The 22,305-nt window shown below is 38.8% G+C and overlaps 1 protein-coding gene across 1 annotated transcript in view; it reads right to left on the reverse strand.

Annotated features, from left to right (window-relative positions):
* The window catches only part of SGPP2 (sphingosine-1-phosphate phosphatase 2), a 110,949-nt gene that overhangs the window by 8,163 nt on the left and 80,481 nt on the right, over positions 1-22,305 (reverse strand). The gene's annotated exons all lie outside the window — the stretch shown is intronic.

The raw sequence follows: 22,305 nt of genomic DNA on the forward strand, positions 1-22,305 counted from the left end.
CGCACTACCGGTCTGTCTTCAGTGACAGTATTTCAAACAGTGTGCATATAATTTCAGTGAGTGGCTGTACCATGCTTGATTTAATTAATCCTTCTTTAGAACATTTTAGATGGTGGTTTTCTTTCTTCCTTCCTCCATTCCTTCCTCTCTCCTTCCCCATTTTTTATCTCTCAGCCTCCTTTCCTTCCTTCCTTAAATGCCTGTTTAGGATATCTTTAACTCCTTAATGTTATCCATTTTCTGTTCCCTTTAGTGTTCTCATTGCAAAATCTATTAGATGAAGTCAATGTAATTTATAGACAAATACATCTAAGTCAGGGAATGAGGAGCTTACTGCGGTTTTGTTACGAAGAGTCATCTGGATTATTTTAAAAGTTTGCAGTTGAAAATTTTAAAACATTTCCCCCAATGTATTGGAAAATCTGAACAACACTAAAACGTAATACATATGAATTTCAGGAAATCTGGAAAACACTGAAAACTATAAGAAAAAATAGAACCTTATTTCCACCTACAGTCAACCCTGTCTACATTTTGGCAGTTGCCTTCCACTTTTTTCATACACACACACACACACACACACACACACTAGAATTTTAAAAGCTTGGTTTTCCATTTTGTAATAACTTCATTATTTCTCTTCGTTAGTTTCTAATACAATGATATCTGATTTGAGTAAACTATGGGTAAGACTTAGACAGAAATAATCACTGAGGCTACAGCAAATTTCAAGATTAGCAGGCATCCATTTGTTGTTCCAGTGACCGCCTAGAGCGCCTGCTGTATGCCAGACACAATGCTAGAGGATCCCATGTGAGCTAAACAAATAGCTTACAGTCTAGCAGAGACACAGATAATTCTGTGATTTAAGAAGGAAAGAGGGTAGCATGTCAATCTTGATGGTCCTTTGGGGCTGGAGAGTAGAGAGTAAATATGGACAGGAGTCACCTCCTACAAGGCCCGAGAGTCCAGTCCACTTCCTGGGAGCAACGCAAAGCCACAGAAGTAGCTCTCACTGGGTACGGACACGACCAGATTTTCACTTTTATATTAACAGGATCGGTCTGACTGCAGTGAGGTGAACAGAGTGGGGAGGAGCAAGAGGGGGTGGGGCATCCAACCTGCCTCCTCAGGGGAAGCCTGTGCCTCCACATGTCCTCCCTGCGGCACCTTGGGCTTCACCTGCTCGTACTTCCATCCCTCTCTTCAATTATCCCCTCGAGAAGGCAGGCCTCAGATCTCCATTGTCTCCCTTCCCGTGGTTCCTTTCCCTGTGCCTGTGAGTATGCATTGATGTTGCCTTATTTTTGGAAAAAAGGAAAAGTCCTTCATTGAAGTTTCCTGGTTACCAAAATTAAGCCACACTCTTGGATTGAATTTTCTATACCTATTGCCTCTACTTCTTCAACTTGAAACACAAGTGCTGTTTAAACTCCTAGGCTTAGATGATCCACCATTTTCAAAGGCCACTTCCTAGACATTCATTGGTTGTTTCTTCAGCATCTATGTCTTGGACACAATGGCCTATTTGCCTTTGGGGATCCATGAGGTTCTGGGAAATTATGGAGTCAGAGCACGTGACTTAGGTAGGCCAATCAATGCATCGGATTTCCTGGTCATGTGACCAAAGCTAGTCCAATCAGATTGATGTGTAGGGCTTTTGCTTGGAATTCTTGGAAAGAGACGTTCTTCTTCTGAACATTGTGCCCTGTGGATTTATACCTTTTATTTAGCAGACCTTTAATATTCATCTTATATTAATGTTACCCTTTACCACCCTGGCTCTTCTCTGACCTCTAAGAAGTCTCTCCTTTAGCTCTTTCTCCTCTTTCCACATTCTAAATAAGGGCATTTCCACAGATTCTGTCCTTGCGCGTTTTCCCCCTTGAAGAGTTTCTGTAGGTCTATGCATTCACCTCCACATTCTCTATCAGTATGAGTCAAATCTATGTGTTTAGGTGTTTCTCTCTCAAACTTCCGTCCCATATTTTCTAACAGAGTGCTAGATATTTTCATCCAGATGTCTCGTCAGCCCCTCAACACAACTTATCTAAAATAAAAATTACCAATAACCAAAAATAAAAATGAGTAAAGGAAATGCACAGTTTATAGAAAAGGAAATATGAATGCCTCTTAAACATATGAAAATGTACCTAAATTGTCTCATAATAAGAAGTGAAAATTAAACTATGCTGAGGGCACACTAAAACTTATGTTCGCATAAAAATCAGTACATGAATGTTTATAGCAGTTCTACTAAAAATCACCAAAAACTTGAAGCAACCACAACGTCAGTGGTTGGATGGGTAAACATTCAGTGGGTGGAGGGGTAAACAAACTGCTACAAGCAGGCAATGGACTATTTCTCAGCAATAAAAGCAACCAACTACTGATGCATGCAACAGCTTGGATGAGATCTCCAGGAAATTATGCTGAGCGCAAAAAGCCAGTCTCTAAGGGCTACATGCTGTATGAGTCTGTTTATATGAAATTCTCCAAAAGACATAACTATAGTGACATAGAGACTGGATCAGTGGTTGCCAGGGTCTAGAGGTAGGGGCAGTGTGTGACTACAAAGGGATAGCATGAGCGAGTTTTTTGGGGTGATGGAACTTTTCTGTACTGTGGGGGTGTTAAAATCCACAGAACTATATACCCCAAACAGTCAATTTTACTGTTAATTTAAAAAATAAATTTAAAAATTACATTTTAAAACACAAATGTGAAAGTTGGTGGGCTCTTTGTTTTGCCACTGAACAACATTGTTGAGCGTCTACTTCTGTGTGTAAAGCAGTGCACTAGATGCTGAAAGGTTCCAACGTGTCCTGTCCCCCCCCCACGCCCGCTCCTCCCCCACACACCGTGCTGAGAATGTACCCCTCACCTATCAGCATTAACAACAATCTAGAAGTTTGACAACATTCTGTTGATGAAACAGGATGAGTAAAAAGGCACTCAGTCCATTAATCACATGAACGCAAAATGGCACAACCCTGGTGGGGAGAAACCTGGCAATATTTTTACAAATCACATGTTCATTTAATCTCTGCCCCACAATCTCACTCTGGGACTGGACCATAAAGATACACCTGCCCCCATCTGAAACGAGGCATTTACAAGTTGTCCACTGTCGTTTGTTTGCAATGGCAAGAGACTGGAAACCCACCAGTTTCCACCTAAAGGGAGCAGGTAAGTCTACCCATGGTGTGGTCACACGATGGAGTATTCTGTCACGGGAAGAAGGATGTGGAGGCTCTGACGCAGAATTTTAAAAACCTCTTTTTAAAGGGTGCAGAACAGGATGCATAGTAACGTTACCACTTCCATTTACAAAAGGTGGGAGAACGTATAGATACGCTTTCATGTGAATACACAGTACCCTTATGTGCCTTTTGAATTTTATGTCATGTAAACATATTGCCTCTTCAAACAATTTGGGTAAAATAAAATTCAGGCTTTGCTTCTCCAAACAGGATCTACCTTTCAATTCCCATATGAAGTGGGGATCCCGGGTGAGCCTCGCAATGTCCTCTGCAGGGGACGGGGTACACACGGGGGATGGGGCAGGGGCTGAGGACGGGGGGCATCTTGCATGAGTGCTTTAAAGGAACACGCATTTCGAGGGAAGGAAGAGAGCCAGGCACAATGAGCTCAACACCCCAAAAAGCCTCTCCTCTCCCAGCCGGGACAGAAGATCCCGCCACTCAGATTGTCTCCTTGCAGCCCCCCTGGACTTCACCTCTGACTCCTATGAGAGTCAGAGAGGATGAAAGAGCCATTTTGCCTCAGTCCAGAAAACACAGAGCTAGAGCATGTGGCTTTGAAACCCCTCTGGCAGAGGGCTCTCCAAAGGGAAGAATCCATTCTTTCTCGTACCCGAGGCCACAGTGCCCCACATGGGCCCTTTCTGACACCACCTGACAGGACAACGGCAGAGCACCTGTATCGTTCAATATGGTCCTTGAACCACAGCCATGGGCATGGACCTGCTTGGCCTGGCAGGACAGCCACAGAGATGCTGGCGACATGCAGACCAGCAGGAAAGGGAGCCGACCCCTGGCAGGGACTGCGGTTCTCAGAGTGACAGCGGCATCTCCTAGACGAGCTGGGGTCAGGTACTCCAATGTCAGGGCGCTGCTGGGCCTGCAGGGCCACGGGCAAGACCAAGGTGCCCACGGTCACAACCTGGGCAGAAAGGGAGGGACCCAGCACAGCTGTCCTGATACCAGGTCATCAGACAGAGCAACAGGGGTGCTAGGGGTGAGACTCCCTTGGAAAACTCCAGAAATATTGTACGGGGGCGCTTCTGTCAGGGATGAGGGTAAAACACAGTTTTGCAGAGGGCTAGAGGTGCAGGGGGATCCTGCAGGTGCTCAGGGAAAGTCATATATTACAGGAATTTCTGTGGATGGCACCCCAGGCTCCCTGACCACGGAAGCTCAGAGTCCTGATGGTGATATCTGACAGCTCCTTCCTCTTCCTCTTACCACCCCTATGGGCCAGTCAAGGCATTCCACAGACCCCTCCCTCCTTCATTCACAAGCTCCCTCTCCTGCCTTCAGAGTTCGAACCTTCATTTCATCTCCTGCCTGCCATTCTCCTGCCCCAAAGCATCCACTGACTGCATTCCTGACGGCTGTTTCAATAGCAAGTGTTCCCCAAATTTCATGTGTACTGGAATCACCCAGGAAGATTTGAAAACGCAGGTTCCAGGCAGCTGCCCTCCGATTCTGAGCTGAAATGTGGCCCAGAAGTCTGCTTTTTAACACCCCAAGGAAATGTGGATGTAGCAAATCCAAAGAGAAAACTCTGAGAAATACCAGCCTATCGATAGAGAGCCAGAGTCCTGCATGTTATGGGCTTAATTAAGCTACTGTTCCAGGGTTTTCTCTCACTACTTCCCAGTTTGAACTTTCCACTCCAGTCAAGTAGGTCTACTTGCTTTCCCCCAAACATGCCTAGTACAATTTTATCACCAGGGTTCTGTATTCCTTATATGTACAGCACACTTCACCTATTAAGATCTTATCAGTTCACGTAAGGCTCACCTCAAAAGCATCTCCATGTAGCACCACAGTTGGAAATCAGCTTTCCCTGAACTCAACATGAAGGCACTTGCTTAGTGTCACTCAGAAGGCTCTTTCCTTATGTTGCCTTTGTGAACAGGTTTGCGTGTTCACATGCTTTTCCCGAGTTGATTATAAAACTCTGATCAGTAAGGACGAGTTCTCTGCATGGTTTCATTATTCCTCCAAGCTCCTCACATAATGCCTAATATGTAGCAGACGTTCAGTCATAGTGAGTGAGAGAATTCAATGTCTTTCTCTTATCCTGAATGTCCATAATATTTAATACCCATTGTTCCATTCATAAAAGAAAGTTTGCCTTCCTTCCTTCCTTCCTTCTGTCTTCCTTTGTAATTGCAGTTACCAGATTCCCAGACATCTGTTGGAATATTCTTTATAAACGGATTCTGTTCATCTGCAAAGCATCAGGAGACTAGACTATTTTCGTTCACAGCCCCAGTCTTTGAGGTGAAAGTAATTTTAGCCAACATGGCTGCTGGTGCAGAGTTTCTTTCCTTCTAGACACACAGTTGGATTTTCAGCCATAAAAGGTGATATTGTAGCAAAGACGTTTAGGTACGTTTGTAAGGAAAATACTTGAACCATTGCTAAATGAGCCTTCTACTTTGGGCCTCTAAGTTTCTAACAACAAACCTATTCTAGACAGCTTCTATAAATAAGAACTGTAATGCTTGAACATTCGAGAACAACTTTTTACATTAATTTTTTTTCAAGCTACTAAATTCACAGAAACTATAAAAACTCACCAAATCTCCATCTTGGAATTGGATCTGCTGTTTCGATTTTGGCAAATTTGAAGCCAGGAGGTGATTTCTTTGGAACTGCCTGCTTATGTGTCTGGCACAGTACACCAAAACTGAGATAAAAACACATGCTGCTTTCTTATTTAATAATATAGTGTGGACATTTTCCATTTGAAAAGATACATTTCTGCAACCTTTTTTTTTTGTTTTAATTTCAAAGTAACCAACCGTAAGTGATATATATCACGCAGAATACAAACTTCACAGATAGGATGATCCTTATTTTATATAGTATATATTTGCATGCATGGATAAGCTATCAGAAGGAAATAAACTAAAATGTTGCAGTTTTTTCTGTTTGGTTACTACAGATGATGATCTACAGATACTTTGCACTATTTTCTAAATTTTCTACAGTCCACGCCTATTATTTTTATAACAAAATGTAATCAAAGGACAAGAAATCAGGAGTTAAAATCTGAATTGTTTCAAACTAGATGAAAACAGAAATAACTAATGCTTATAAATGTTCATATCATGTCAAAAAAGTGAAATGTCCCCAAGAATCTATATAATGAACATATTCCTCCACGATGTAAATAACATTTAAAACAAAAGTACAGCATGTCTGTTGCTAGCAGCACCCTACAGATCACATTGTTCAAAACATAATCGACTTGCATTGAATTTACTGTCCACAGTTTAAATGAAGCCTTTTGAATTATTCGAAAAACAAAAAAACAATCATTGCACAAATTAACATTTTACAAAGTTAAAATGCAGAAAGGTCTACATCCCTTTGATTTGTGTATCTATTATCATTTCCAGCTATAAAACTTAGCATTCAGATGAAAGCTTGAGATTTATTACATCTCATTACAGAAAACAATAATAATGATAGGCTATCTAAAGTGTGTAGAAAAGAATGCTATCTGAGCTACCCCAAGCATCAGAACAAATTTTCGTGAATGCTTATATAAACACATAAAATAGTGCTTTTATTCTTAGTCAAACAAAAACACCCTTCTTTTAGGTAAACATCTCTAGATATTTCAACAGCAGGTCCAAACCCTGAGAACTCCCAGCATTTGTGGATTCTGACCCTACATCACATTCCCATATGCAGTGTACAGGGACAAATTTACATTCTATCACCAGACATCTTCACCAAAGAATGCTTTTGAGCAGATCAACACAACACAAGATTAGCTAACTAGAAAGAAGGGGCCAGAACAAACCCATTCATTCAATTGTTAGGAAGGAATGCATTCAGATCTTGGAACTATTTGTGCCGAAAACTCTATGATTCTGGCATCTTCCCCTCTGCTCGGTCCCCTGCTGAGAATGTGAAGGGCCTTCTCTGCCCTTGGCTGCCTTCACAGAGGGAGCTGAAGTCAGGGGCAGAGTAAAAGCCAAGACCCACTTCTTTGCAGATGCCGTGAACGCTCTGGATGTGAGCAGACCCTGACATTAAAACAAACTAAAACATCATCAACAAAAACTCCCATAAAACAAAAACCCTACAATTGTTCTACAAAATAATTTTCCGTGATCGATCAATGCTTCCTAGCTAACATACTCAGCATACTTACTCTTGTCCATGCTAGCTCACAATTAATTCAATTTGAAAATCATGCAGATGAGATTCAATAGAAGACAAATGGCAAGAGGGAAGCAACATTGTTCATGAATATGAATATAAATGATTACAGAGAGAAACCTACATGTCATGTAATTAGCGTACGTATAGGGAAGAGTGAATGCATAAGTTCAAAAATATGAATTTCCTATTGAAACCCACCAACATCCAGAGGGGTCAGTTAAAAGCAGGAAGCAAATTCACACCACTGCCATGTGGTGTGAGCACCTGCAGTAGGATCTCCTGGTAGTCATAGCTCTGACTGGGCACTCTGTCATGAATGCCCATCTTTCTGTGTCATGGCTGTTCTCTGAGCCACCTCAGATATCTGAGCACAAATCTAGGACTAGGTACGGAAATTCACGGTTATAAAGAGAAGACTTCAAAAAAAAGACTTTTTGAAAACTCACTGAAGCTCAGTCACAACTACATGAGGGAGAAAAAAAGCATGCCAGCTTTCACCTTCTGCACTTTGAGACTAGATGCCCGCTTGGAAACTCAGCACACAGAAACCTTCATTAAAAATTAGGTTGAGGGGCGGCCGGATGGCTCAGTTAGCTAGAGCACGAGCTCTTAACAAGATTGCAGGTTCAATTCCCACATGGGATGGTGGGCTGCACCCCCTACAACTAAAGATTGAAAATGGCAACTGGACTTGGAGCTGAGCTGTGCCCTCCACAACTAGACTGAAGCGCAACGACTTGACTTGGAGCTGATGGGCCCTGGAGAAACACACTGTTCCCCAATATTCCCCAATAAAAAATTAAAAAAAAAAATAGGTTGACATTTTGAACAAAAATAGGTTTTCTGTAAGTTTGTTCAATTACATAAAGCTTGGCTATAAGGCAAAAAATATTTCAATGTCATATGGGACAAAAGCCATCCAAGGATTATAGAAGGGAAAGTACTTTGTTTAATTCACTGTTTACTATTGATTAAAGGTCTCAGACGTAGTGAAGTGACAGCTGATAGATTTTTGTTTGGTAGGAATGTGAATAATTTCTATTCAGTTGAAATGAGAACACCAATGGTTACGGTTTGTTGTTCTGTGGGACAGTAACCAGTTTTGTATATATAATAACTCAGCAATTTTAATGTAATATTTCTTTACTAAATTGTCTAAATATTTCATTCTTTACATCTTACTGGTTCCTTCACTAATGAGTCGAATAAAATCGTTGACACCTATTCATTTTATATTTGGGCAAAAGTTATGATTTTACCATTTAAAGATTGTACTCTAGCAAGGAGGTAATTATTTCAATGTTTATTCATGTGAGTCTCTTGGGTGATTAGATATGCATATTCCATACAACAATAATTATAATTTTCATCTTGTTTTCTTTAGTATATTCTCTCAAATGGCACTAGTGTGCTAAAAACAAAAAGTAAACAAGGCATGTATTATGTTTCCTAATGTGATGATGTACTAAGGTATTATCGCATGCTTTTATAACATCAACTAGAAAGATATTTAGATATACTATATTTTTCTAAACTTTATTCCATATACAGTATTATTTAGGAAATAATCACTAGATTTTCTTGGCTTCACAGAATCCAACAAGTCCAAACAGTAGATCTTCATGAAACAGACAAAACTTCCCCACCCATAATTGGCATAAATATGAACAGGTTTAGCTATAATGAATCACAGGGCTTGCTTGGCAGGGCAACAGGATTATGACATTAGCTCAAACAAGCTTCCAGGCAGGTTATAACATCCTCTTTGACAATTGCTAAGCAGCTTGCAAGAATGACAAGTACAGGGAAGGGCAATCTGCTAGAAGACACAAAAGACACTGTCAAACATTCAAGCAATTTTTCTCAAATCTGGGTGGGCAGAGGGGCCTCTGAGCAACAAGAGAACAGAAGAAAGTCATGTTGAATGTGATGTAATTATTGAACAAGCCGATGCAGGTTGAAATTTAGTTGGCATTGGCCCCCTATTTGCTGGGTGGGATGTGAGTGTAGACAGTTTCAAAGCTTTTCAAACTGTATCTTCCTTTAGAATCCTCTGGGAAGCTTGTCAAAATGCAGGTTCTGATTCAGTAGGTCCGGGTGGGGCCTGAGAGTCTGTATTTCTAACAAGCCCCCAGGTAATGCCGAGGCTATGGGGACCCCACTGTGAATGTCCAAGACTCTCACCTCGCTGAATCGCAGAGGGCACCATGGGCTCCTCAAGCTAAACGAGGTGGGTCTGAGCTTTCACAGGGCTTTTTCGAAACACACATGAGAGAGTAAAAATGTCTGAATTATAAGAGTACCATACTTGAAAATGATAGCACAATTTTTGAAAGTGATATTCCGATATAGAAACACTTGTGCGCAAAGAAGTACAAGAGAAAGATCTGAAAATTCTTTGTAGACCTGGTAACATGGATGCTCATACTGAAGGTAAAAGTCAATCTGTCTCAGTCCTTTGTCCTTGCCTCTGAGTTGTGGCTCCCTGTATAAAACCAGAACTCCCTGAGCGAATACTTTGCAGCCCTTGGAGCAAACTCGGAACTGGAGATTACTGGACATTTAAAAAATATCAGTCTTGCTTTGCAGAATGTTCTAGTGATGTCAAAGATGGCCATCCAATGTCTTTGATGAGGCTTGACAACTTCAGTTATCAGAGTGTCACTTCCTGGTCATCAAGTGTGTGTCAAGTGAGAAGAAGGAAAAGCCATGTACCTTTATTAAAGTGGAGAAATGAGATCTAAGATACAATGAGGTACAAGATTGTGGTCCTTGGGTGACCCTTTGTTTTCACAAACATGGTGAGTGTTCAGGGGTGTGATGTGGAAACCAAACTGCCACAGACCTACGCACATGAAATGATTTTATGGAGATGTCACATAAAGTACAGCACGTACAGGAAGTCCTGTTGTGCATTTAAAAATCTGATACATGAAGTGTTTACTTTCATTCCCAAGTGAGCATGTTGTTAAGGAACATTCCTACAGAGATACATAAACACAGACCTCAGTAGTGTTCTGAGATTAAAATTAAGTTCTAGATCTTTAGCTGATTTTCAGAGAATAAGATGCAAGGCAGCGACTTTAGTCCTCTACATCTGTCTAATCCTCCCTAGTCAGTGTCATCAGACCACTAACAGGACATACTTTGGTAATGAGACCAATTCTCAGGCAGTTTTATGGCTGATAGATAAACAGTCCATCTGCCCTTTGTGGCTACTAGCTAGATACTGCTATTTCTCTCCACAGGCAACGCGGCCCAGCTCAGCTCCTTAAACACTTCAAGATGAATTTCTCCTCTTGAAACAGCACCACAAAGAAGGGATATTAATTCTGTTGAGAACTTGGTTCCCTCTTCAATTAGATTTGGGAGGTAGGGTTAGAGCAACTAAGAATTTTCCAAGTCAATGGTTTGCAAATTTTAAAATCGATTCCCAAATAATGAAAGGACAAAAGACATAAGCTCTTTGAAACCCATCTTTTTGTTTTATTGCCAAAATCCACGTTGTGTTGTTGTTTAAAACAAGAAAAAAAGATACAAAGGAGGAAATCACACGAAACGGTAGTACCCAGTCAGAGAACAGCAGTCTAAAATTTTCCTCCTTTTCTAGGAAGTCCTCATGTAAATAATAATAGAGCTCAAATATTTATTCATTGATTCATTCATTCAGAAGTCATCATGTGCTTTTATTTTCAGGTAGCTTTACATACCAAGAAATATATTAAGCTAGAGGAAGAATAAGATATATACTCTGTCCAGTAAACAAAAATAGCATTATTGTTTCTATCAAAAACAAGTCAGCCTCACTATTAAAAATGCATTTCAGAGGCCTCTGAATATAACCAAACCCCACACAATTTTACAGTGAATAGCACCAGACTGTATAAGCTGTTTTATATCCTGCTTTTTTTCATTGACAATGTCATACACGTCTTTTTATGATTACTGAACTATATAGTATTTTCATGGCTATATAACATCCACTTTACTAACAAGATCTGATTGATGGACATGTAGTGTATTCTCATTGGTTGCTATTAAATGCATTAATGAACATCCTGGAGAATTAGTATAGAACGGTAATTGAAAGCAAGGATTCTGAAGTCAACTGCTTTGTTTTAAATCTCAGTTCAGTCTCTTAACAACTACATATGCTTGGTTAGGTTACTGAACCTCTCTAAGCCTCATCTTGAAATTGGGATAATAATAGTACCTCCCTCCTGGGGTTGCAATTAACTACCTTAGGAGGTAATCAATACATGTAAAGCACTTAAAATGGTTAGTAGATCATAGGTGCTTTATAAAGGTTTGCTGTTATTATTTTTACTTTCATGCTTCTGCAATTATATGCTTTAGGGCAAACTTCTGGAAATGGGCTTAGGGGCCTAGAAGGCTATGAACAAACACTTGAGATCTTAATACATTCTACAAAATACCCTCCAAAAAGCTTATACTAGTGGATTATCCATAACTTCAAAAATAGTCGCCCTTGCTTGGCAGGCATAAGATCTGGAAATTCACAGCCAGTATGACCCAGCTGACTACACTGATTTACTGCACACTGTGGGCACGTGGAAATGGCAAGCACCCAGGCCAGGGACCCTGTAGGAAATGACACAGAGAATTCTATACTTAGCAAAAATATCCTTTAAAAATGAAAGTGAAATAAAGACATTTCCAGAAAAACAAAAACTGAGAGAATTCGTTACCAGCAGAACCATGCTTAAAGAAACACTAGATAGAGTAATTTAGGCAGAAGAAATGAGATGCCAGATGGAGGAACAGAACTGTAGGAAGTATTGAGGGACAACAGAAAGGATAAATAAGTGGATGAATCTAAATGTATACTAAGTATAAAATGATACAAATAAGTTCTTGTGGGCTTTAACTGTATGTGGAATTAAATTTCATTTAATAACCCACTCTTCTCAGGAAGAGATAAGGTACTAACTTGCCTTTGACTCTTATAAGTCAAAGATGCATGTTGTAATCCCTTGGGTAACCACTATTTGTAAAGACTTTATAACAAGCTAATAGAGGCGGGAAAATGGTAGCGTTAAAATATTTGATTAATAACACAAAAAAGGCTAAAAAGAGATAAAGATGAACAGGTGGGGAAAAGTTAACAAAAAACAATATGGTAGATTTAAACCCACATATATCAGATTACATTATGTGGTAATAGGCTAAATACACTAATTAAAAATAAAATTGTCAAACTAAATTAAAAAACAAAAGCCAGCTACATACTGCTTATAAGAAACAATGCAAATATAAGGGTACAGAAAAGTCAAAAGTAAAAGACTGGAAAAATGCTTTGCAAATGCTAACTAAAAGCTGGTGTTGCTATATTAATATTAGACAAAGTAGCTTTAAGGTAAGAAACATAACTAAAGACAAAGAAAGACATTTCATAATGCTAAAATGGTAAATCTACCAAAGAGATGACAGTTTAAAACCTGTATGTACCAAATAATGTAACAAAGTATTTTAAAATATGTGAAGGAAAAATTGACAGAACTAAAAAGAGAAATAGACAAATCCACAATCATTGTGGGAGATTTTTATATGCCTCTCTCAGCAATTCATAGAGGAAGTCGGAAAAAAAATCAATAAAGATATGGAAGATTAAAAAGTACAATTTAAAAAAATGACCAGACATAAAAAACACCAACAATTACACAAAATAAATGGATCATTTACAAAAATTAACCATCTGTGGGGAAATAAAGCAAATTTCATGAAATGGAAATCTTGTAGAATATCTTCTCTATAGGGTTATTAGGCTGGAAAGAACTTCTAAAACAATAATTAGAAAATTCTCCAATATTTGGAAACTTAAGTAATATACTTCTAATCAACTGACAAGAAAAACTAGAGAATATTTTCAACTGAATGACAATGAAAAACAACTTATTAATTCTTGCAGGATGCAACTAAACATATTTTTAGAGGGAAATGTAGAACCGTCAATGATACACTGGAAAAGAAGAGGGCTAAAAATCAGAGATTAAAAATCTACTTCTAATACGTTAGAAAGATAAGAGCACAGTAATTCTGAAAGAAGTATGAAAAGAAAAACAAGAAAATCAATATATATACAATAGAGAAAATTAACAAAACCAAAAGTTGGTTCTTTGAAAAGACTACCAAAATTGATAAACCCCTATAAAATTGATCAACAAAGGATATGGAATCAGGAATGAAAAGAGAAATTGTTACAGATCCTATAAAGATAATAAGAAACTATTATAAACAATATTATGACAATTAATTTGACAATTGAGATAAAATGGACAAATTCCTAGAAAAACACAACTTATACTGATAAAGAAGTAAACAAAATCTGGACTGTCTCATATGTATACATGAAATATATACTCAAAAGCCTTTTTCCCAAAAGTTAATATTTCAGGTCTAATTGGGTTACTGATGAATTCTTCCAAATATTTAAGGAAAAAAATAACATGACTTTATACACATTCTTTTAGAGAATAGAAAAAGAGGAAAACTGTTCCCAAATCATTTTAAAAGGCCAACATAACCTTGATACGAAAACCCGCAAGAAAGAAATATCATACACCAATCTCTCCCACGAATATAGATATAAAAGTCCATAAAATCATGTTAGGAGAAAGTGAATTCATTGCTATAAAAAAAAGTATAATATATAATGACCAACTTGAGTTTATTCCAGAAATGCAAAGTTGGTTTAATAATAAAAAATCAATCAGTGTAAATTATAACATTAACAAAATAAAGAAAAATCATACGATGATCTCAATAAATGCAAAAATCATTTGATAAAAGTCACTACTATTTATGATTTTAAAAACTCATAGAAATATGGAATAAAATGAAACTTTCTTACACTGATAAACGGTACCAACGAAAAAGCCTAAAACTCACATTATACTTAAGTATGAAACATAAAGCACTTTCTCACTGAGTTTAGTCACAGGGATGACTCCATCACTATTTCTATTCAGTATCATAGTGGAGATCCAAGCCCATGTGATAAGACAAACAAAAGAAATAAATATTAGGGAAGAAGAAGTAAACCTGGCATTATTCACCAATTACTTGATTGTGTTAAGTAGAAAATTCCAAAGAATATACAAGCTATTAATGGAATTAATAATTGAATTTAGCAAGATCATTGGATATGTCAATATACAAAAATCAATTGTATTTCTATATATGAGCTATAAATAATTAGAAAATAAAACAAATGCAAATTTCAACATCAAACATATCAAATATTTAAGGACAAATCTAATGCATGATATGTAAGATCTCTCTACACAATCAACTACAACACTACTGAGATAAACTAAAGATCTAAATAGAAGGAGGTACTATACCCATGTATTGGAATACTCAATATTGCAAAAGGTGCCAATTCTCCCAAATTGATCTACAGATACAATTTAATCCCAATAAAAAGTATAGCACTGGAGAAAATGACAAGTGATTCCAAAATTTATATGAAAATCTAAAGGGCCAAGAATAGCAAACATAATTTTGAAAAAGAACAAAGTTGGAGGACTTTCACCACCTGATGTCAAGACTTTGTACAAAGCTACAATAATTGAAAGAGTCGTATTGGCATGAAGATGGACAAATTAATAGAAAAAAAGAATATATATATATATGTGTATATATATATATATATATACACACACACACACATATATATATATATATATACACACACACAGAGAGAGAGAGAAAGAGAGAGAGCGAGAGAGAATAGTCACTTGATTTATGACACAGCCGATGCTTCAGTAAATGAAAAGAGGACAATCCTTTTAATAAATGGTACTGAGTAGATTGTATACTCCTACAGAACAAAATGAGTCACAATCAATTCCAAGTATACTGTGATCTAAACAAGAAAAGCAAAATAATAAAACTTCTCAAACATAAGAGAATATCTTCATGACCTTGTGGTAGGCAAAAATATCTTAAGCAGAACACAAAAAATTGGAAACATAGGTAAAGATCGGTAACTGGACTACGTGAAAATTAAGAACTTCTGTTCACCTAAAGATAACACTGATAGAGTAAAACAGCAAGCTACAGATATATATATATATATATGTGACTGACTTACCAATAAATCAATAAAGAAAAGGCAAGCAATTCAATAAAAATGGTCAAAGACAAATAGGCACCCCACAAGGGTTTATCGAAATGGCTAACACACATGAAAAGAGGCTGAATGTCATTATTCATCAGAGAAATCAAAATAAAAGCACAATGAGATAATTGCTACACACCCACCAGAAAGGCTAAAATGAAAATGACTGACATTAGCAAGGGCTGGCAAAGATATGGAGAACTGGAAATCTCACACACTACTGGTAGGAATGGAAATTGGTATAATTCTCCAGAAACACAACAACACATCCTTAAAGCTGGACACACCTTATGACCCAGCAATTTTATTTCTATATTCATACTCAACAGTAAAAATATTTACTCAAAAAGGCACATGAAAGACAGTTCAGAATAGCATCATTTATGAAAGCCTCAAACTAGAAACAATGCAAATATCTGTCATTAATAGAAGGGATAAATAAAGCGTGAAATGGTCATACAATACTATACAAGGATAAAAATGAATTTAAACTACATTCAACAATGTGTGAATACCACAAAACAGTAAGTAAAAGAAACCCAACACAAGAGAATGTATACTGTATAATTCTGTTTATGTCAAGTTCAACTAAGGTATGGTGCCAGAGATCTGGGAAGTGTGTACCCTGGGGGAGACGCAGAGTAGGGGACGCAGAGTGAGAGGCATTCTGGGGTCTGGGAATGCTGTACTTACAGTAACCTGGGTGGTGATTACTTGGGCGTGCTTACTTATCTCCTAGAGCAAACTAAACCTGGAGGCAAAAATGACAAAACTAAAGCTCTCCTCCGTCATGCACATCACGAAAAGGCAGGGTTCGTTGGAGAAGACATTAATACTGGGAAAAATACAAAGCAGCAGGAAAAGAGGAAGACCAAATATGAGGTGGACTGACTCCATAAAAGAAGCCATGGGCGTGAGTCTACAGGAGCTGAGCAGGGCTGCGAGGACCTTGTGGATGTCTCTCATTCATGGAGCTGAAGCCAACTCAACGGCATGGACCACACCCACACACACTCTTGCACACCTATATCCAAGCACCAGATACCAGATCCTCTATTTATGAAATTCTCAAGTTCATTAGGAACTGTAGAACCTTCTTCTCCCCACCTGGCTACATCATCATCCCATTTATTAAATGAAATCTGCAAAGCATTGAAGCAGCATGTCTCCAGCTATTCTTCTGTCTCTCCTAAGAGCTAGGAGAGATTCTCTCACAGAATCCCAAGCTTCATGCTGCTGACCACTGCTCCATGGTCCCTTCTTACACATCGAGACACCTGCCACTTTCAACTCTAGGATTTTCTAGAAGCTCACAATGGAGCATCCAAGCTCCATTTATTGCATGTATTTACTGCTTCATGACACTTTCTATCAAATTTTTCACAAATTAAAGTTTATTTTTTCAGGCAAAACAAAATAACGTTTAAAAAATATCAGATGCATGATCTGGCCTGGTTTCTTACGATGAATGCAATATTCAGACTAATGGAGGAATCTTGTCAAATCTGACTCAATAAAGCACAAAGAAATAAAAGAGGAAAATCTGAGTTATGAACAGATGACAGATGATATCCATTACAGTCTACTCAACATTTACTGAGCACTTCTGTCAGGCTCTCTGCTGGAAATTGAGGGGAGGATACAAAAGTGAAGAAAGAAGATTCTTAGCCTCCAGGGACTCACGATCTAATGGGACAGAGAGACATGAATATAACCAACCACATACCTTTACCACAGCTGGTTCTTACTTCTAATAAAGTGGTATTTACACATTAACATGCAAGATGACTTAGGGACTTTGAATGAAAATCTCTCAAGTGTCCTTTTCTCTACTGAAATAGAAATATTTGTATTTAACATTAAACAAATGTTAAATACACAAACTTGTGTGTGTTAAATACACACCCTTGAAATTCACACTCTTGTCTTTTCTGTCAGTAAAATCTTATATCGTTTCCTCTAGGACGCCCACTTGGAGAAAATTATCCTAAGCAGAGTTTTCCATAGTATGCTTAGAAGAAACTAGATGACAATATGAAAACGGATCCCAAAGCATGATGGACATGGTCAGCTGGCCCCCGTCATTAGCTGAGGAATCACAGCCAATCATGGCATCTCTTTTTCCTTTCGTTCCACTATTAGCAATAACTTAGAGAGTTGCAATGACAATCATGTGCAAATGGACACCAATATTTCTCACAATATATCATAGCAATGGTGAGCATTATGGCAGAAATGTGTGTTTCTATTTTCCCAAGGGGCTGAAGAATCTTTTTTTAAAAAATTGAGTACATGAGTGGGAAGGTCTGATTCATTTCATAAAAGTTGATTTCACAAATTGTGAAGACAGTCCTTTCTCCATTAAGAGAGGCATATGATTATATGCTTATAGAAAGACTTCACCGTTCAATGAAAATGTAACACACTACATAGTTCACAAAGCAAGTACCTAATAACAGAAAGAAACACCACAGGTGCCAAAAAAATGTATATACATTTTAAGAGATGTTATCTATGCTCAAGCAGTATTTTGCTGTAATCAGAAGTGTCTGGATCTGAAGGTAATCACTTTGAGCACCTCTTGTAATTGCAGAAGTCAAATGTGACTTGTATTCATCTTTTGTTATCGGTATATATTGAGTATTACAATTAGTACAATTTTTTCCTTTCTTAAAATGTGTATACATTTTTTGGCACGCTCTGTCTATGGAGACTGGCTTTTATGGAACGTTTAACGAGTCCCTTGTTCTTTTTTACCAGTAACTAGGACTCACCCACAACGCAAACACAACCCACAGCACTGCCAGATCTCAAATCTGTGCTCTATCTCTCAATGTGGTTGCTTTTTTATTTGCATTCTCAGTGCAACTTAGGCTTTAAGCATTTACCTGAGCTCCCTCTTCACCATGTGGGGTAAAAGGTGAACTTCTCACTGAGGTAAATAAACTACCTGCTTCCCCGAAGATACCTCGCCTGTTGACTCAGCCTCAGGGGACCATCTCTGTAGCTGCAGGCCGGGTCTGTTTGGCTTGGCTGCTCAGGCATTAGCCTCAGAGTGTTCCCTGCCCTCCTTCCTGGTCAGGCTAATTGTCAGTTAATTGTCACACTCCCTCAGGTCTGACAAAACGCCATACTGGAACAGCTTCTGGGGCCCCAGGCCACAGAATGATGGAGGCCAACTAGGTTCTATGACAGCAGGAAGGATTTAAGTGGCTTCTGGACTGCGGCAAACTGGCCCAGTACCAATCCATGCCTGCTTATTATCCCTTTAGAGTTTGGCTCAGTGCCCTGTAGGTACCTCTGACCTTTGCAGGACTCCGATGCTTTGACCAACTTCTGTGTTTGTACACCTTCAGTGCGCTGCACCCCAGGCTCGGTCCAGCTCCCCCTCCTAGAATGAGCAGTCCCAGTAGCCTATTCACCCCACACTTACAGAACAGATAGAAAACCATGTCCAGCTGTAACTTTTTGGATAGTGTTGGGAAAGGAGATAAACAATCAGTTTACTTATGTTTGTTGTTAGGAATACATAAGCTGAGCAGTTCTCGCTGGAAATTGTGCTAAGCCCTAATTTTGATTCAACTAATACAGCCGCATGCAACGCCATGTCTTCCGTTTCCCCTACATCATCCTAACAAACGGCTGCCTGAACCTCTCCTACGGTGATTAACTAACATTGACTTGTTTTGCTATAAAAAAACCCAAACTTTAAAAACAAGACAAATGTTTTACCATGAGTACTTAACTACTTTTGAAACCAGAAATAATTCTGTATTTTTATAAAAGGGTAGAAATATTTGTCTCCAAGGTAAAGAGAAAACATAAGCATCAAACTGTGGTGACTGATACACAACCAAATTCCCTTTTTATCTCAGTAAGTAACTCATCCAACAGGGTATAACAGAAAGTCAGGCTTGGTAGGGTGTAATTTATACTACAATTAGCTTTCTTCTCCATATTAAGTAAGGCAGTTTGAAATAAGGGTTTTTTTTAAAGTAGTTTCAAAGAACTTGACTTGGAAAAAAACACACCAAAAATGCTCTAGTCCAAAGCCAGAACACAATTTTGTATGGTCTGCAGATAATTTAATATTTGAGAAGCCTTTTCAACATTCTCCAACTCAAACCAAAACTAAAGGATACTTAGGGGAAAAAAATAAACGAATAAGCAAATAAGACCTAATATCTACATAGTTCCACAGATCAAACAATTTAGGAAACACATAATAGAGCAGCGTTTCAGTTAATTCAAGTTCAAAACAATGGAACAACTATTCACTAATCTAACAACAACAATTCTGGCTAACTTTACTGATAATATACTAGAGACGATAGATTTACAGTCAAAGGACTGTGGAGATTGGTTAATTTGGGGCATCACAAAGACAGTATGATCAGCCCTCTTGTTTCCTCTAGTCCTCCATTCCCCACAAACACAAATATATTAATAATATCCAGTTTTTGAGTCTTTGAAAGAGTAGGAAAATGCAATGATGCCAATGTAGAAAGGATATCACTGGGGCTTTGTCTGCACTCTCCTTCTGGTGACAGACCTATTTTATTTTGGAGAACTACCCTGCCCCTCCCACATACCAATGCAAACACTAACCATAACCCTGGCTGCCAATCACAGCCCCCGCTCCTGAAAGGATTCCAGTGGAGAGAATTTCAAGAAAGGTATGTAATTGGCCTGGCCTGGATTATGAGCCAATTGCTGCAGCAAACACTGTCCAAGGCGTGCCGAGGACTGTGATTGGATCACAGGCTCCTTTCTTGAAATTCTCCCCACTGGAATCCTTCCAGGAGTGCAACAGAAAGAATTTAAGCCCAGAAGTCTCTGGGTCTAGTCTCAGAGAGAAGGTAACCCAAAAGCATGGATATGGAAAGAAGCTTGGGAATGAGTGGGGGAGACTTCCAATGAAGATGTAAAAGTGGGGTCCCACTCTCCCAATAGCCACCTGCACTTCTGCCCTTCCTATACTGTGATTACAAAAACCAATAAATGTCCTTTTAAGCTTAAACAAGTTTGAGTTGGTTCCTGTTATTTGCATTCAAGGAGTCCTGACTCTTGCAGATGGTAACCACTTGAGTTGGGGCATTTTCAATAGTGGTGAACTCGTTGGGTCGTCTTCCTAGTCCCTGATCTCTAGGCAATGCCTTTGTAGCCCACAGGAGTGGCTTTCAAGGTCCCATTTTCTGCTCTCTGATCCTGTCCCCCTGCCAAGGCTCACTGGTCCAAGGGTACTGCCTGGTAGAATCTAACTTTCATCTCTGGAAGTTATGGTTTTGATCTGAGAGAGAAGTTGGTGGCAGCTGGGTTCTGTGCGCAGTGGCATACTCTAAATGGAGAGGAAGATACTCAGTCACTCGGTTTGGCCTTCCTGAGGCTTAGTTGTTGGATTCCATCTGTGTTGGATTCCAGGAGCTACCCAGTCCTTCCAAGACATTCTACCCTTTCTTTGCCCCCCACCCTCCTGCATTGTCTTCAGCTGGCTGCAATTGGTTCACCATTTAAACCAAGAGAACATGAAATTATACACCAAAATATTGCTTAGTTAGGATGATTTTCACTATGGGAAATGTAAGACCTCAATAAAAATCAGCTTGAGAAATACAGAATTTTTCACCTTGAATAGTGAGCCTAGAGGAAGGGTGGCCCCAGGTATGGTACATTCAGCAGCTCAAGAATGTCATCAGGTCCTGTGTTTTATTTCCATGCTTTGCCATAAACAATGCTGACTTCTCTCAACGGCAGCTCCCCCTAGTGTCCCCAAATGGATGCATTTACAGTTGGGGCTATCTGTGTCATCATTCACATTCACCAGGAGATGGAAAAACTTCTCCGTGCCTGGAACAGCATAATCAAATTGGGAACTAATATCCTGGCAGTGGTGTCAGAACAGCTTTAAGACATCTGTAAGAGTCAGAAATAATTCGGCTTGGTGACTACCTGGCTGACAGGGTGTGGGAAGGGAGGAACTAGGGGGATGCCCAAGTTTCTTATTTGGGCGTCTTGGTAGATAGAGGTAGCGTCAGGGCTGGTTTGGCAGGATGGTGACAGCACATGCAGGGTTAATGACTCTCCATACTTCACTGGGGCCTGACCAGGAATCAGCTGGAGCCTGACATCACAGCAACGCATTCACCTCTGACAAGGACTGATTTCTTTTTTTTTAAGTTAAACATATTTATTTTATTTTAATTATTTTTATCCTTTATTTTTATATTAAATATTATTTTATGTTGATTTCAGGTGTACAGCACATGGTTAGACATTTGCATAATTTAAGAAATGATACCCCTGACTAGTCTAGTTAGTACTCACCTGGAACTATATGTAGTTATTACCATATTATCGACTACACTCTCTATGCTTTACTTTTACTTTACTTACATCCCCATGACTATTTTGTAACTACCAATTTGTACTTCTTAATCCCTTCACCTTTTTCACCTTGCTCCCAACCCCCCTCCCATCTATTACCCCGATAAATCTAGTACCCATCTGACACCATACATAATGACAATATTACTGACTATATTCCTTATGCCATACCCTACATCCCCATGACTACTGTGTAACAACTGATTTGTATGATTTTTCACTCACCCCCAACCCTCCTCCCATCTGGCAGCCATCAAAATGTTCTCTGTATCTATTGGTGTATTTCTGTTTTGTTTGTTAATTTTGTTCTTATATTCCACATATAAGTGAAAACACATTGCATCT

This window comes from Rhinolophus ferrumequinum, chromosome 8 (assembly GCF_004115265.2).
Source record: "Rhinolophus ferrumequinum isolate MPI-CBG mRhiFer1 chromosome 8, mRhiFer1_v1.p, whole genome shotgun sequence".
Classification (NCBI taxonomy): Eukaryota; Metazoa; Chordata; class Mammalia; order Chiroptera; family Rhinolophidae; genus Rhinolophus; species Rhinolophus ferrumequinum.